This window comes from Doryrhamphus excisus, linkage group LG8 (genome assembly GCF_037039965.1).
Source record: "Doryrhamphus excisus strain RoL-2023G ecotype Guam linkage group LG8, RoL_Dexc_Guam_v1.1, whole genome shotgun sequence".
Classification (NCBI taxonomy): Eukaryota; Metazoa; Chordata; class Actinopteri; order Syngnathiformes; family Syngnathidae; genus Doryrhamphus; species Doryrhamphus excisus.
The window spans coordinates 22,593,802-22,608,303 of record NC_136364.1 but is presented as its reverse complement, the minus strand read 5'-3'; the positions used below and the strand labels follow the sequence as shown (position 1 = coordinate 22,608,303).

At 39.9% G+C, this 14,502-nt stretch overlaps 1 long non-coding RNA gene across 1 annotated transcript; it reads left to right on the top strand.

Moving 5' to 3' along the window:
* The first annotated feature begins 2,735 nt into the window (after positions 1-2,735).
* On the top strand, positions 2,736-13,824 carry LOC144899689 (uncharacterized). Its single transcript, XR_013628028.1, has 2 exons — positions 2,736-3,247; positions 13,470-13,824. It is a non-coding gene; the product is annotated as an uncharacterized LOC144899689 (long non-coding RNA).
* Positions 13,825-14,502: the final 678 nt, after the last annotated feature.

The window sequence follows — 14,502 nt, the reverse complement described above, 5'->3', positions numbered from 1 at the left end:
AAGTGGTTGGCTAATTAGAACTCGGTACTCTCTCAAGTAGACACCCACTGCCCTGCCCCCCTTCTCTTTCTCTCTCTCTCTCTCTCTCTCTCTCTCTTTCTCTCTCTCTCTCTCTCTCTCTGTCACACACACACACCCAAACACCCATACACCAAAATACGCGTACATCCAATACTGTTATGTATAAGAGTTATAAACTAATATTATCATTATTGGAACCATTTTACATTTCACGATCAAGCAAATTTACCACAAATTGTGAAGAATCACTACAAAATAATAAAAATACATTATTAATGTATACAAATGCACTAACAAATGTACTAACCATTAATAAAGTTGTACATTTTATGTTGTAATATTACAACTATTTTAAATGTGCTTTATTTCTATGAACAGTTATAAATTTATTACAAATGCTACTAATAATAATACATGTTGCTTTATATCTGCACGAAATAACTGTTTTATTATTGCTTAGTGTAGGTTATATACATATATAATATCTAAGTTTACATATATATACATATATTATAATAACATTGTATTTGTTATACAAATACAATTATTATTATTATTATTATTATTATTATTATTATTATTATTATTATTATTATTATTATTATTATTATTATTATTATTATTATTATTATTATTATTATTATTATTATTATTATTATTATTATTATTATTATTATTATTATTATTATTCAGAATTGGCCTTTAGAAACGACTGGGCAACTGGCCGAGAGCAGGAGACGCACAGGCCGGATTAAAGGTAGCACAAAGAGCGCTTGTTCTCCAATGAAATCCTCTTTTGTTGCCTAACGTGCTCCCACCAGCCATATAATAATAATAATAAAAATAATAAAAATAACAATAATAATAATAATAAAAAATAATAAAAAAATAATAACAATAATAATAATAACACATAGAAATATATATACATAAAAACTGCCTTTTTAAAAATGCACTAAATAAGGTAACCAAATTGTAGAACTCCAAAATAAAAGCACAATAATAATAAAACCCACAAAATAAATATCTCTGACAGGTTTTTTTAATGTCTCTTGTATCAATTGTGTCATCCTAACCTCCATCCATCCATATTTTCTATATCGTTAATTTATTTACACAGTTGAACATTTGAAGACATTAATTTAACGCATTCGATACACAATACCAATATTTCATTTGTTTCAATAAAGGCTCTGGAGAGCAATAACTATTGTGCCGCTCTTTTTTTATTGATTTGTTAAAAGTATTTGCCGCGGTCCAGACCACGCCTACACCCCCAAAACCGGCAATCGGGTTCTTTCTCTTTTTTTTTTTTTTTTTGTAATGTTATGGACTTTTGCGTTCGGCGTCCTCTCAGGCTGCGTCTGCGCCATCCTTTGCGCCACCAGACAATTTCACAGCGACCAAAGCCGATTCTGTTTGCTTGTTAATTGAATCGGATTTCTTATAGTTTCAAATCCACACACACACACACACACACACACACACACACACATATAGACATGAAAGACAGGCCCAAAGTGTATAAGGGGTTTATCTAGTTGTGTGAAGGAGATATAAAGACACACACACACACACACACATAGCCTTGGGATGTTTTTTTTTTTTTTACCTGTTTCTAAATCCTACATGAAATGTCTTCACCTGCTCAATGGTGAATATTTCACAGGAAGAGGCCTGTGAATGAATGAGTGTGTGTGTGAGTGTGTGTGTTGCAATTTGGATATCTGCTGCACCATTGCGCGCCCCTTCTGCTCCACATCAGGTATTGTTTTGTTGGTTAAATTCTTATTCATTTTTTTTTCACAATTTCAATGTATCAGTGTAAGTGGTGAGAAATAAATAAATATGACTGAACTATTTAATTCAATTTGCAGTATCAACACCATAGAACATTAATAAGAGATTTGTATAGTGAGTAATTGTTTTTGTATTGGTGGTAAAAAAAAAATACATATCAAACTATGTTAGTACAGTGTTTTTTACATAACTGCAAATATGATATTGTTCATGAATGTTTAGTAGTGTTTTATATAATGCATTTTATTATAATAATAATAGTAATAACTCACTGACAGCTAAAAAATTGCATGAAAAAATGCTTATCATGAGATTTAAAGGTGTGTGCTTTGTTGTTATTGTTTGCGGGTTGTTTATATAGCAATTTGTTGTTTGCACAATGGCTGACTGTGTGAGCACCCGGTATACCAGCACTAGGACCCGGTGCTCAAGCAAATTAAGGACAGCCAGCACATAAGAGGCTTACTACCTAATCTATACTCACACACACACACACACACACACAAAGTATTTCATAAACATCTTTCCCAACACGCATACACGTCCCGGAGGCGAACACAGCCATTGTATTTTCATTTAGTTTTCATTTTCTCCAAACTCTTTGCTTCCCCGTGTTGACCTTATCGTCCCTTCCACTTTGTTGGAGAACATTTGGCCATATGCTCCACTATTTCCTCTCATGCAATTTCATCAGTAGCGTGTCCTTCAGTGAACTAAAAGCAAATTCCACGTCCGATGCGGTGCAAAGAAAATGACTGTTGTTATTTTTCCCATCCGGTTGGGAAGTACAAGTGATGGAATAGTCCAGTTGAAGTTGAGCACAGCTAAACTAAATTAAACTAAATTGTTGTAGTTAAAAAAAAAATTGGGAATAGGTCATGTTAATGTCATTATGATTCAAGGTTTGTTGAATTCCAAATTGTACAACTTTTGAGGCATTTGACTTTTACACTATTACATTTTTTTTTTCAACACTCATTTTAGTTTTTGTATTATTTCCCCAGCATGCATTTGTACGTGTTTTTAAGAAATGAGTTTGTATTTAGGTTGTAGTGATGCACTAAACACTGTCCCACACTTCCCCAGCTGTTAAGCATACCTCTGACATCATGTTGTTCGATACACACAGTGTACACAGCATATTTGTATGTGTGTGTGGTGATTAGTGTGTGTGTGTGTGTGTGTGTGTGAGACAGTCACACACTCACACATAAACACACACACACACATGCACAGAGTTCAGCCGATTTATCATAATATGCTTTATCTGAAAAGTAAGTATCTTACCTCGGGATAAAGGGAGGAAAGAGGGGTTTGTGGCCAGATTGACAGAGGAAGGGTGGATGGAGAGAATGGAGCGCTGGCTCTACATGCGTGGAGGACAGATACGGGGACTTTTCTGGCGGGATACATCACTTTTCATAAGGTAACTGTGTGTGAAACTGGGTGGGATGGTACGGAGCAATTTGGCTCGGTGTGTGAGTGTGAGACCGAGAGGCCATTGGTTAGCAAGACGGTGAAGGAAAGGTGAAAGGTGGTGGTTTAAGATGTAAGAAAGAAGTGTAAGAAGGGACGTATGGGGGGAGGTATGTGCATGGTGAATGAAATAAGAGAGGGATGAGGAAGGGGGGGTATGGGAGGGGCATCGGTGTAGACCGTCTGTGCTGTCATATACCTTTCTTGGTACACTTTGGTTTTTGTTTATGTGTCCTTTCTCAGCCTTTGAGTGTATTTGCTTCAAAATTGTGATAGGAGTTCGAACCCCAGCATGGTGCGTGTAGTGTATACTACAACACCTTACACGTGTGAATATACGTATTGTATATAGGTATGAGTCCATATGGGCTACATTGGTATATACGTGGACAGGGGTGCCCAAACCGGTGCCTCCATCTTCCACATTTTGAGACAAATTGAAGGATGTGGGGGTGCTAGCCGACCAACAAAACATCCACAACTTGATGACAGAGCAAATTACTGTAATATTTATGATAACACATATCATTAGAAATACGCCAGAAGCCAAATTTGGCCCTCGAGACGCATCTTGGACACCCCCTGGATTACTGTGTAAAAGTCTCCCAAGCTTTGATTTTTGACTTCCAGCCAGCCATGCTGACACAGTCAAGCAGTAAATTTGGCGGCGGCAGCTCAGTTGCCTCGGTTCGAGTCCCGCTGTGGCAGATACTGGAAGACCTGAGTTCGATCCCCCGCTTAGGTATCTCTGTGTAAAGTTTGCATGTTCTCCCCGTGCATGCGTGGGTTTTCTCCGGGTACTCCGGTTTCCTCCCACATTATGAAAACATGCTAGGTTAATCAGCGACTATGAATGTGAGTGTGAATGGTTGTTTGTCTATATGTGCCCTGGGATTGGCTGGCCACCATTCCACGGTGTACCCCGCCTCTCGTTGGGATAGGCTCCAGCATACCCGTGCCGCGACCCTAGTGAAGATAAGCGCTATAGAAAATGAATGGATATATTAATATTCATCACCAATGTCATGTCAGATTTCCTGTAATGAACGAACGTATGTAATTAATTCACACAAAAATGTGAGAAATACTGCAATATGCAATACAACTTATATTTAATTTGAACTCATTCAACCGTTCAATGTCACCCATATTAGACGATGTTGACTAATATTTCGAGGCACACGGAATATTATGTTCTATGGCAGGGGTGGGCAAACTACGGCCCGGGGGCCACATCCGGCCCGCCAAGCGTTTGAATACGGCCCGCCCAATCTTTCCAAAGTATTTCATTTAAACTCAACATACAACCTGGCATCATGGCCTGAGCCAACCTTTTGATCAATATCGTTTTTTCGTTTTTTGACATGGTCTGTTGTTTACAAAGTGCTCCTGAAAAAAGGGACACAAGCACATAATAATAATAATAATAATAATAATAATAATAATAATAATAATAATAATAATAATAATTATTATTATTATTATTATTATTATTATTATTATTATTATTATTATTATTATTATTATTATTATTATTATTATTATTATTATTATATTATTATTAGAACTATTATGATTATTATAATTATTATATTAATGCCAATTATTATATTAATTATATATCATATTATTGTTATATTTGCATATTTTACATAATAATAATATAATAATTATTATTTTAATTTTATTGTAATTATTATAATATTTTATTATTTTTCAAATATTTAAATATAAATATAAAATAATGAATAATAATAGCAGATTGCATGACAATTTTACAGATACAATAATACCAGGTGGACTGTTACGTGTAAAATATATAGTCTGCCCCCCCCCCCCCTGTAAATTTTGTCATATCAATGTGGCCCGCGAGTCAAAAAGTTTGCCCACCCCTGTTCTATGGCGATGTAGACATGGAACTTACCAAAAGAAAGAGTAGAGGTCTTTCATCCAAAAAAAAATGTTTATTTCCTTTTCAGTTTGTCAGTAATCAGCAGTAGAACATAGTAGGTACGTTTTTAGGAAAATATCAGTTCCTAACTAAAAAAGAGAGGATAACATTTTTTGGCAACTTTCACTTATACACAAATATTTTTTTACTTTTTTGACAGCACAAATATCTGAAAACAACACAAAAAACATAAAAAGGGGTTGTTTTACACCAAAAATAACAATGTATTTACAAAAATAACTATAAATATACTATAATATAAAGTAATAAAGTAATATAAAGTAATATATACTATGTATATATACTATATTTATCATTTTTACATGTGTTTGGTGAGTGTCAATACACGATTTTACAATATATCATTTGAATCACTTATAGCATTCATAAAACACTCCACTCATTCATTTTCTACCGCTTATCCTCACGAGCATGCTGGAGCCTATCCCAGCGATCTTCGGACAAAAGGCGGGGTCCACCCTGGACTGGTGGTATTGTAAAATGATTACTTTCTTGCGCATTGCATATGACTTTTCTTTTTGGTAAACTCTAGTTGAACTTAAGAGGGCTACGTGACTTGGGGAGGCCAACGTGACCTGATTGTTATACAAGATGTTTTCGGGTGGGAGGGGAGTCCAAGATGTTTTGCCAAAACACTTAGGTCCAGTCAAGAAACATGACCAGATAAGGACTGAATTCTGTAAATCCACGTCATCACTAGTGTTCATGAGGTCTATATAAGTGCTGTGTTAAATAAACAAAGGGACCCCTTTTCCTACAACTGCAGAGATGGTTCGTGTTGCATTATTTGCCAACATTTGGCGTCACGAACAGGATTGGAACGAAAGACGTTGATGCCTGTGGCTCCAGAACTGCACAGCACTGCAAGCCAACGGCCGTAAAAATAGGTAAGATTTCTTACCATTTGGCTTGACAGTGTGGTGCAGTTGTGGAGGTACTTAATGAGCATTAATGTTTAAATTTCTCCAAATAAAAGAACCTGTTATTATTGCATGAGGAATACAAATGCAGATTGTTGGTGGGGTACACTCACACAAAGTGCAGCCCTCACTTGAGAGTGGGAAAAACCTTTGTGTGTTTTAACTAAAAATGACTCGAGTCCGGCTGTATTACAGCATGATTGGCTTGTTGTAGTGTTAAGTATAAGAAAAGTGTAGAAAAAGTGCAAAAGTGTAAGAAAAAGAGCAAGAGGCTCTTGCCGGCTGTGTGTGTGTGTGTGTTTTAAGACTTATGCTGCAGCAGCTCTGAGTCCCGGAGTGTGTTCAAGAGGAACTGTCAGGCTAAAGATGAAGCCGACTGCAAATGGTACAGAGGGATACCTTCATTAACGCAGAGTTCGTGAGTTGCGCGCCAAGTCTGGGTAGTTACGACCTCCAAACGCGCAAAGGGGGTGACGAACTATAGAGCAAAAAGGTTGCGCCTAATAAAATACACGTGAATCATTTCACGTCTAGTGAGAAGAGAAGCATACTCAAACTACACATGGTAGATTTGCAATAAAGCAAGTCTTCTTGTGTACTTTGTGATGTAACTCGAATACAGTTTTGCAGTCCTATGAGGTGGACCGAATAATTTATGAGTATATTAATGTATACCTAATCTAGAAAACTGGAGGAAAGTAAGGCGTGAAGCAATCAATCGAATTGCTCAAATTGTGTGATTGTTTTTGTGCATGTAAATAAAACTCCGGAGTTCGATTGGCTTATTCAAGACTTCTAGTGTGTGTTTGGCTGACTGTCTCGTCTTATCTGTAAATCTTCCAGCTGTTTTTCTATTCAGTGTCTTGAGTGTGTGTGTGTGCGTGTGTTTATATGAATGAGGGTCAGCTGAGGGTAAAAGTGTGTCTTGGCATTGTGACCGGCCAAGAGAATAGCTGTAAACGTATTCACGCTAATCACAGTACAGCAACATAAGCCAGTATAAATAGCTAAATAGTGCCAAACAACCAAGTGAGAAGTGTGGTTAAAAGTGTATTGTCACCATAGTTCCTATATTAAACTGTGTTTGAATGATCTCTTCTGGAACAACAAAAAGGTCAACTCGAAACATAGCTTAAGTGCAAGCAGTTTGTGTGTCATCTCTGTGTTTGTCGCAGGAGTTGCTAAGTGAGGACACTGTGTTTAACTGTGTTAGTCAGCCTCATGTGTTGTGTGTTGTGAAGGAGAAATTTGAAGTGCGTCATAACTTTGCTTGCTCTGTGGTAAAGGTGGTAGGCTTGTTGAAAGGACATGATTGTTACAGTTGAATGGACAATAGAACGTGTCTCTTCCGCATAGTGATTAAACTCTGTTGCACATTTTTTTAAAAGTGTTTTAAATTTAGTTAAGCTGTGTGGTTGGGCCATTGACCGGATGTGAACTGATTCATTGGAGGAGGTGTTGAGCGAGGTGATACAAGGGGAGTGGCTACAACCCTCCCTCAGAGTGTTGAAGTGGAAGTGCGCCAGTGCAAGAGTTTTTATTTTACAGTGGTTTTTGTGTTCAGAGTTAGTGTGTCTAGAATATTCTAATGCGTCACGTTAGTGTACATCATTTGGAAAATACTTAATTTTGGACCTGGATAAACACAATTGTCATTAAATTAAAGTATAGTTACAGTCCAAGTTCAAGGTATTTTTGTTAAAATATTTCATTTTGTTATAAACAAATAGTAGCAGTTTTATTTTTTCTGAACGAAAAACACTAAAAATGGCTATTCTGTCAACAATGATTTTAGGGCTAAAATACCCCAAAAGGAAGGATGACATAGAGAAGATCTCCAAAAAGTGGACAAAACGTACTAAAAGCTTAAATCCAAGTTGGCCCAAAGGTGGAACATTCGATGTGAGTTTGTGTAATGACATGGAAGTCAGAATTAAAGACTATAAACCTAGAGACAAAAGTAGAAAGAGACAGCAGAAAAGGGAAAAGGAGTTGGAAATCATAAAGTTGTTTAAAAAGGAAGGTGAATTGTTCAGGAAAACAATTAAAAAGAATCGCGAAATGCTGAAAGCTAAAGGCGATGATGGATTTAAAACGAAAAACAAAAACATGGAGGCTAATACTCAGTTCTCTGCAGTGGCTTCATCTGGCATTTATCCTTTTATCTCAGGAAATGTCCAACTTGCAGGAGAGATTGACATTGATGACAACAAGCAAGAAGTTATCTCACCAGTTGAAAGGTTGAAAAATCCACCCCAATACTGCAGCACGGAAAGAAAGGGTGCAAAACCAAAGAATTCAAAAGTTTTGGATTGTTATGCCGACAAAGATCATGCTCTTAAAGAGATGACAAGGAAGGATGGACACTCATATTGGTTAAACCTGGAGCACTTGGACTCGGATAGAGAAAAGGAAAGAACTATGATTCAAGAACTTGAGGAAGAGATAGATGAGGTTAATGAAAAATATGTTCAAAATAAAGCTGCAGAAGAAAAACAAGAAGAGAGGAATAGAGGAGCAAGAGGAGGAGTACTTAGTGCTCTAGCAGGAAAAAGAAGGGTAAGTTATCCAGTGAAAATACGCGCGGCAGAAGAAGGAGAAGTGTTAGGGGGAAGTCTTACCTTTGCTGCAACTGGTAAAGACAATGGAAAGTATGATCTCAGATACAGGCCTGGCATACACCCTCCAGAGAGGTATACTGACCCAGCTAATCAATTACCAATATTAATAAAAGGAACACAGGGACAGTACATTCCTTGGCAGACACTTGATCTTGAGGGGTTGATCGCTAGGCTGCCTGGTATCCATGAGGGGGCCAGCAAGTGGATAAGGGCGTTTGAAGAAGAAACGGTGGGCAAAATACTGGCACTTGGAGATATCAAGGCTGTGTGGGCACGAGTGTTGGGGATACCAACAATGGAAAATGTGCTATATCTAAGTGGCCATCAGTGGATGCGAACTCCAGAAGCGGATGGAATTGAGTTCAATCCCTATCGCAGAGACTTATGGGGGACACTGCGAAGGGAGTATCCAATCAAGATTGATCCCAAGGCCCTGAAGGGACAGCCACTCACTGAAACAGAGAACCCTGCTGAATATATCAGCCGCCAGCTCAAGAGGTGGAAGCAAGAGACTGAGGAGGAAGTTGACAACAGTCCTCTGATGACCACGCTATTCAGAACGGCAGTAGTTGAAGCCATGCCAACTCCAGTAAGAAGTAGACTGGAAGATGTTGTGGGACTGACTTCAAAATCACACAGAGAATTCTGTGAGCATGTGGTACATGCTATTGAGAAGCACCGACGAGATGAACAAAGGGTGCAAGAGCAAGACAGACAAGTTCAAAGAAAGGTTGCCCAATTGCAACTTGGGGAACTGTCAAACAAAAAGAAAGCTCAAGCCTCAGCTGGGGATGCAAGGCCAAGTGTGGAGGCACCCGTACTACCAGCTACAGCCCCACCTCCAGTACCATCAGTCCAAGCGTCACCTGGCATCAATGTATATGCTTAACCAAGAGCAAATCGAACGCCACAAAAGACCAACCCATGGCCGGCACCCAATTGGATCGAAGGAGGCTATGGAGATCGACAACCTCAAGGCCAAGGACCAAATTCACAACGGCAATTTTCAGGTCCAGTTGACCTATGGCGAGGTCCAAATTATGGTTATTAGGGGGCCCAGAGAATCTTGCAAGGAAAGGTCAGCAGCCAATAGTAACACTAATAATTAAAAAGAACCAGTAGTACAAATTTGTCAAAACAGTAGGATTTTCAGAAAGCGTCAAACAATACCAATGACAGCTCCAGTTCGGCTAACCTATATTTGCTAGGAAGAGATGCCTTATGTAAACTGAATGTAAATATTTCATGTATGTCTGAGGAAGTGAAATTAGATAAAGCTGAGGAAAATTTCCAAATGACTGTTCAGACAGCACGAGCAAAAGTGTATTGGTTAGGAGATATATCAAAACCAGTGCTCCTGGCTTTCCAAAAGTGGGAAAAGTACATCCTTGCTCAAATTCCAAAAGCAATAAAACCACAGTCTGAGTACCACTGCACAGTCTACTATGATCCATCATGTAGCAGCACCAAAAGAAGTGATCATTACTCCATTTGATGTTCCACAGACGTCACAAATCAGTGAAGGTGAGAGTGACTTAACAAGACATGCTGAAACATGTCCCAGAAAATTTGTGGTCAAAACACGAAACAGACATAGGGTTAGTGAAATCTGCCAACCCGGTTAGAGTAGAGCTCAAACCCAACCTGAAACTTCAGAGACGAGCTCAGAACCCTCTGAAATTAGAGGCAGAGAAAGGTATAAATCAAACAATTGAAGGGCTTGTGAGAAAGATGAAAAAGGTTTGCTTGTTCCACCAGTCTTGTTACTTACATTGCTTATATCAGATGTGCACAGTCCAGATTACTGTGCAAAGGGGGAAGTTGTAAGGGGGATAAAACAACAAGGATATTGGTCACCATATTTACAGTCAATGGTTGATGAAGTCTTGGGACAATGTGAAACAGAACAATGTCAGAAAAGGTATAACCACACCCATTGGACACATACCAGTTCCAGAAGGACCATTCAAACATCCTGTGCTAGATTATGTAGATATGATTAGATCGGTGCATGGAAAGCGGTACATGTTAGTAGTGATTGACCAAGTTAGTCGTTGGGGTGAAGCGACGCCGTCAAAATATCAAAGTTCGGAAACTGTTGTTAAATTCTTGTTAAGTGAAGTAATCCAAGGTTTGGAATACCATCAGAAATAAGGTCAGACAATGGTCTGGCGTTCGTGAAAAGGGTAGCCAAAGGAATTCTACAACAACTGCAAATAAAACAAAGGTTAGGGTGTGTCTATCATCCCCAGTCCCAGGGAATGGGAGAACGAGTAAATGGGACACATAAAGCCAAGCTCAATAAAATCTGTGCTAGTACAAAGTTAAATTGGGTGGATGCACTACCACTTGCTTTAATGAGCTATTGCATGCAAACTAACAGAATTACACATCTAATACCGCATGAGATGCTTACGGGTCGACCCATGCCAGCACCGCATTTGAGAGGGCCTTATAAAGGGCCCCCACTTGAGCAGTTGCAAAGTGAATTGAAAGAGTATATAAAATATGTTAACTGCCATACATGGAGCTATCTATGTGCAGGAGAAAAACAGGATTCCTGAGTCGACAAAGGTGACAGACGCTTTGGTGTGCCAGGCGACCAGGTGTACATCAAAGTGTACAGGCGAAAGTGGCACGAGTCAAGACGAGAGGGATCCTATACGGTGGTTGAGCAGCCTCACCTGTTTCCCAATCCGGACGATCGTGAGGATGATGGCACTGGCTCAGAGGACTCAATGAGCCATGAGGTATGATTGTTGCCACAATTGGGAAGGGAGCCGGATCGTGAGCTGAACACCACCATCTGTATGTCACTATGCACCAAGTCCTCTCCACGAACTGTGCAAATATTGCTTGGGAAACCGCCATCCCATGGACAAGACTGATATAGAAGGGCAAGGGACTTGACGGAACTGAACAACAGTGCACTCACTTACAGTTAAATCAGTGTTGATAATACCAGTCAGTCAGTAGTAGCACATGTACTAGGTACACTTACTATATTAGGAGTTTATCAGTCGCTCACTATTCTAGTTGCCTTATAGCGTTATAGTTTGAGTGAATGTACACGTATGCAGTTGCTCAACGAGGTATCTACACAGTACTTTAGAGCATTAAGGATTTTACACAGTTACCATAGACTACAGGTAGTCAACGATGTCAATACTCACTACATTACAGCGGTTAGATTACATTTATATATTGAAGGGTGTAGTGTCTATGTTAGTTAGGTAACTCATAAATTGCAATAGTCATCAGACACTCAAATAATAAGCATAGGGTTAGAGTTAGGAAGGGAATGTTCCAGTGGAGGGGGCGCCAACCAAGGGAACCCGCCAACTGAGACGAGCCGTTCCGGAGGACCGCATCAACCGGGACAAGCCATTCCTGAGGGCCACAGTCGAGGAAAGAGCCAGACCGAGCAGAAGGACATCCATCCAGGAGGCTGGCATTGAGGAAGGGGTGAGATGAGCGCCCTCCTCCTACATGTGACGTGCCAAGTCACCACCTCATCTCAACAAAAGAAGCCAAAGGGTCCCTCCAGATGACACCGTGCTGACCATCGGCGGGTGGTCGAAGAAAGGGACTGAAGATGGCCAACACCGAGGCACAATAATCCTCTGGGCGACGATAACGGGAGCAGAAATATTGCTCTTAACCAATTCTGCCCTCGCCCTGGGCCCCGAATCCCCTCCCACAACATTTCCCCTTCCCCATGTTCCAGGACAAGAAGGCAGCGAGATCCCCTTGAACGGCATATGTGAATTCGTTTCGGAAAATGGTAATGTGCCAAGGGGCCAATACTGGACCAAGTGACACTGTTTGCTGTTTTGGGGGTTTAGTACCCCCAAAAGGGAGGAATATATTGTAAAATGATTACTTTCTTGCGCATTGCATATGACTTTTCTTTTTGGTAAACTCTAGTTGAACTTAAGAGGGCTACGTGACTTGGGGAGGCCAACGTGACCTGATTGTTATACAAGATGTTTTCGGGTGGGAGGGGAGTCCAAGATGTTTTGCCAAAACACTTAGGTCCAGTCAAGAAACATGACCAGATAAGGACTGAATTCTGTAAATCCACGTCATCACTAGTGTTCATGAGGTCTATATAAGTGCTGTGTTAAATAAACAAAGGGACCCCTTTTCCTACAACTGCAGAGATGGTTCGTGTTGCATTATTTGCCAACAGTGGCCAGCCAATCCCAGGGCACATATAGACAAACAACCATTCACACTCACATTCATACCTATGGACAATTTGGAGTGGCTAATTAACCTAGCATGTTTTTGGAATGGGGGAGGAAACCGGAGTACCCGGAGAAAACCCACAAACGCCACACAGAGACGCCCGAGGGGGGGGTGGAGTCCAGGTCTCCAAGCTGTGTGGCCTGCGTGCTAACCACTCGACCACCGTGCAGCTTGGAGGCAGGCCAATCAATCCAAATGTTAATATTATTTATACCAGGGTCTAAATTACAGGGATTCCATTGATATTAATTAGTTCTCACTATGGATATATATTATGAATATATATTATTGTTTTTTTTGTCACACCTTTCTATGACATATATGCCTTCCTGTATGTTTCTGCATTTTTTGGTATCCATGTTGTGTTGTTTTGGGTCCCTTACTGCTGTTTCTGATTGTGTTCCCCAGAATGTGATTTTCCTGAAGTGGGCGGAGTTCTTGGATGAGCACAGCTGCATCCCATCTCCACCTTTTCCTAATCACCTCAGCTGCTTCAGGAAGGCCTGGGATTATTCTTCTGGATGGACAAGGAAGACTCCAGCTCTCGTCTCACTGGACGTTCTTTCCTTCGGTCTGGACTGTGTTCTTCCTGTTCGCACGTTAGCCTCCTTTTTTAGCTCAGCCTGACTCTCAGGTAGTTTCTAGTTCTCCTTTTTTTCACTTTTGCCTCATTTGTCGCGGTGCTTTTGGACTCTTCTGTTGCATAGTTTTAGTTTTTACATTTTTGTGCTGTGCATTATGTTCTATTAAATATTGTTTCTTACCTGGAATATCCATGCTTCTGCATCCGGGGGTTCAAACCCAAACACACACCCCGCATTTAATTATTTACTAAATACTTATAGGACACAGGGGGACACTTTGGGGGCAAAAAGCCCAATGATTTGCATGACTTGCATGAAATATGAAAATACATACCATACAGAATAATCATAATTTTACTCGGAAATATGAAATATGGTATCTATCCATTCATTTTCTATGCTGCTCATTCTCACTAGTCGCTGACTTTGGGCGAAAGGCGGGGTCCACCCTGGACTGGTGGCCAGCCAATCACAGGGCACATATAGACAAACAACCATTCACACTCACATTCATACCTATGGACAATTTGGAGTGGCTAATTAACCTAGCATGTTTTTGGTCCTCGCCTGTCCACACATGCACGGGGAGAACATACAGAGCGAATAATGGAACCCAGGTTTTTCTGATCTCCTGACTGTGTGGCCTCCATTCTAACCACACGGAGATGGTGAAATATGGCAAATACTAGTACTGTGTGAACGGAACTGCAGGAGTCTATTAAAGAATGAGCTCCACTGCCACTCTATTGTCCGATGCAGTGGGTGGGTGGGATTGTCTATGACGACGGTCCAATGTCCATGTCCAGCTTCCTCGGGATGTAGAGTCTGCTCATGCCCTTCATGTCGACAACATTGCT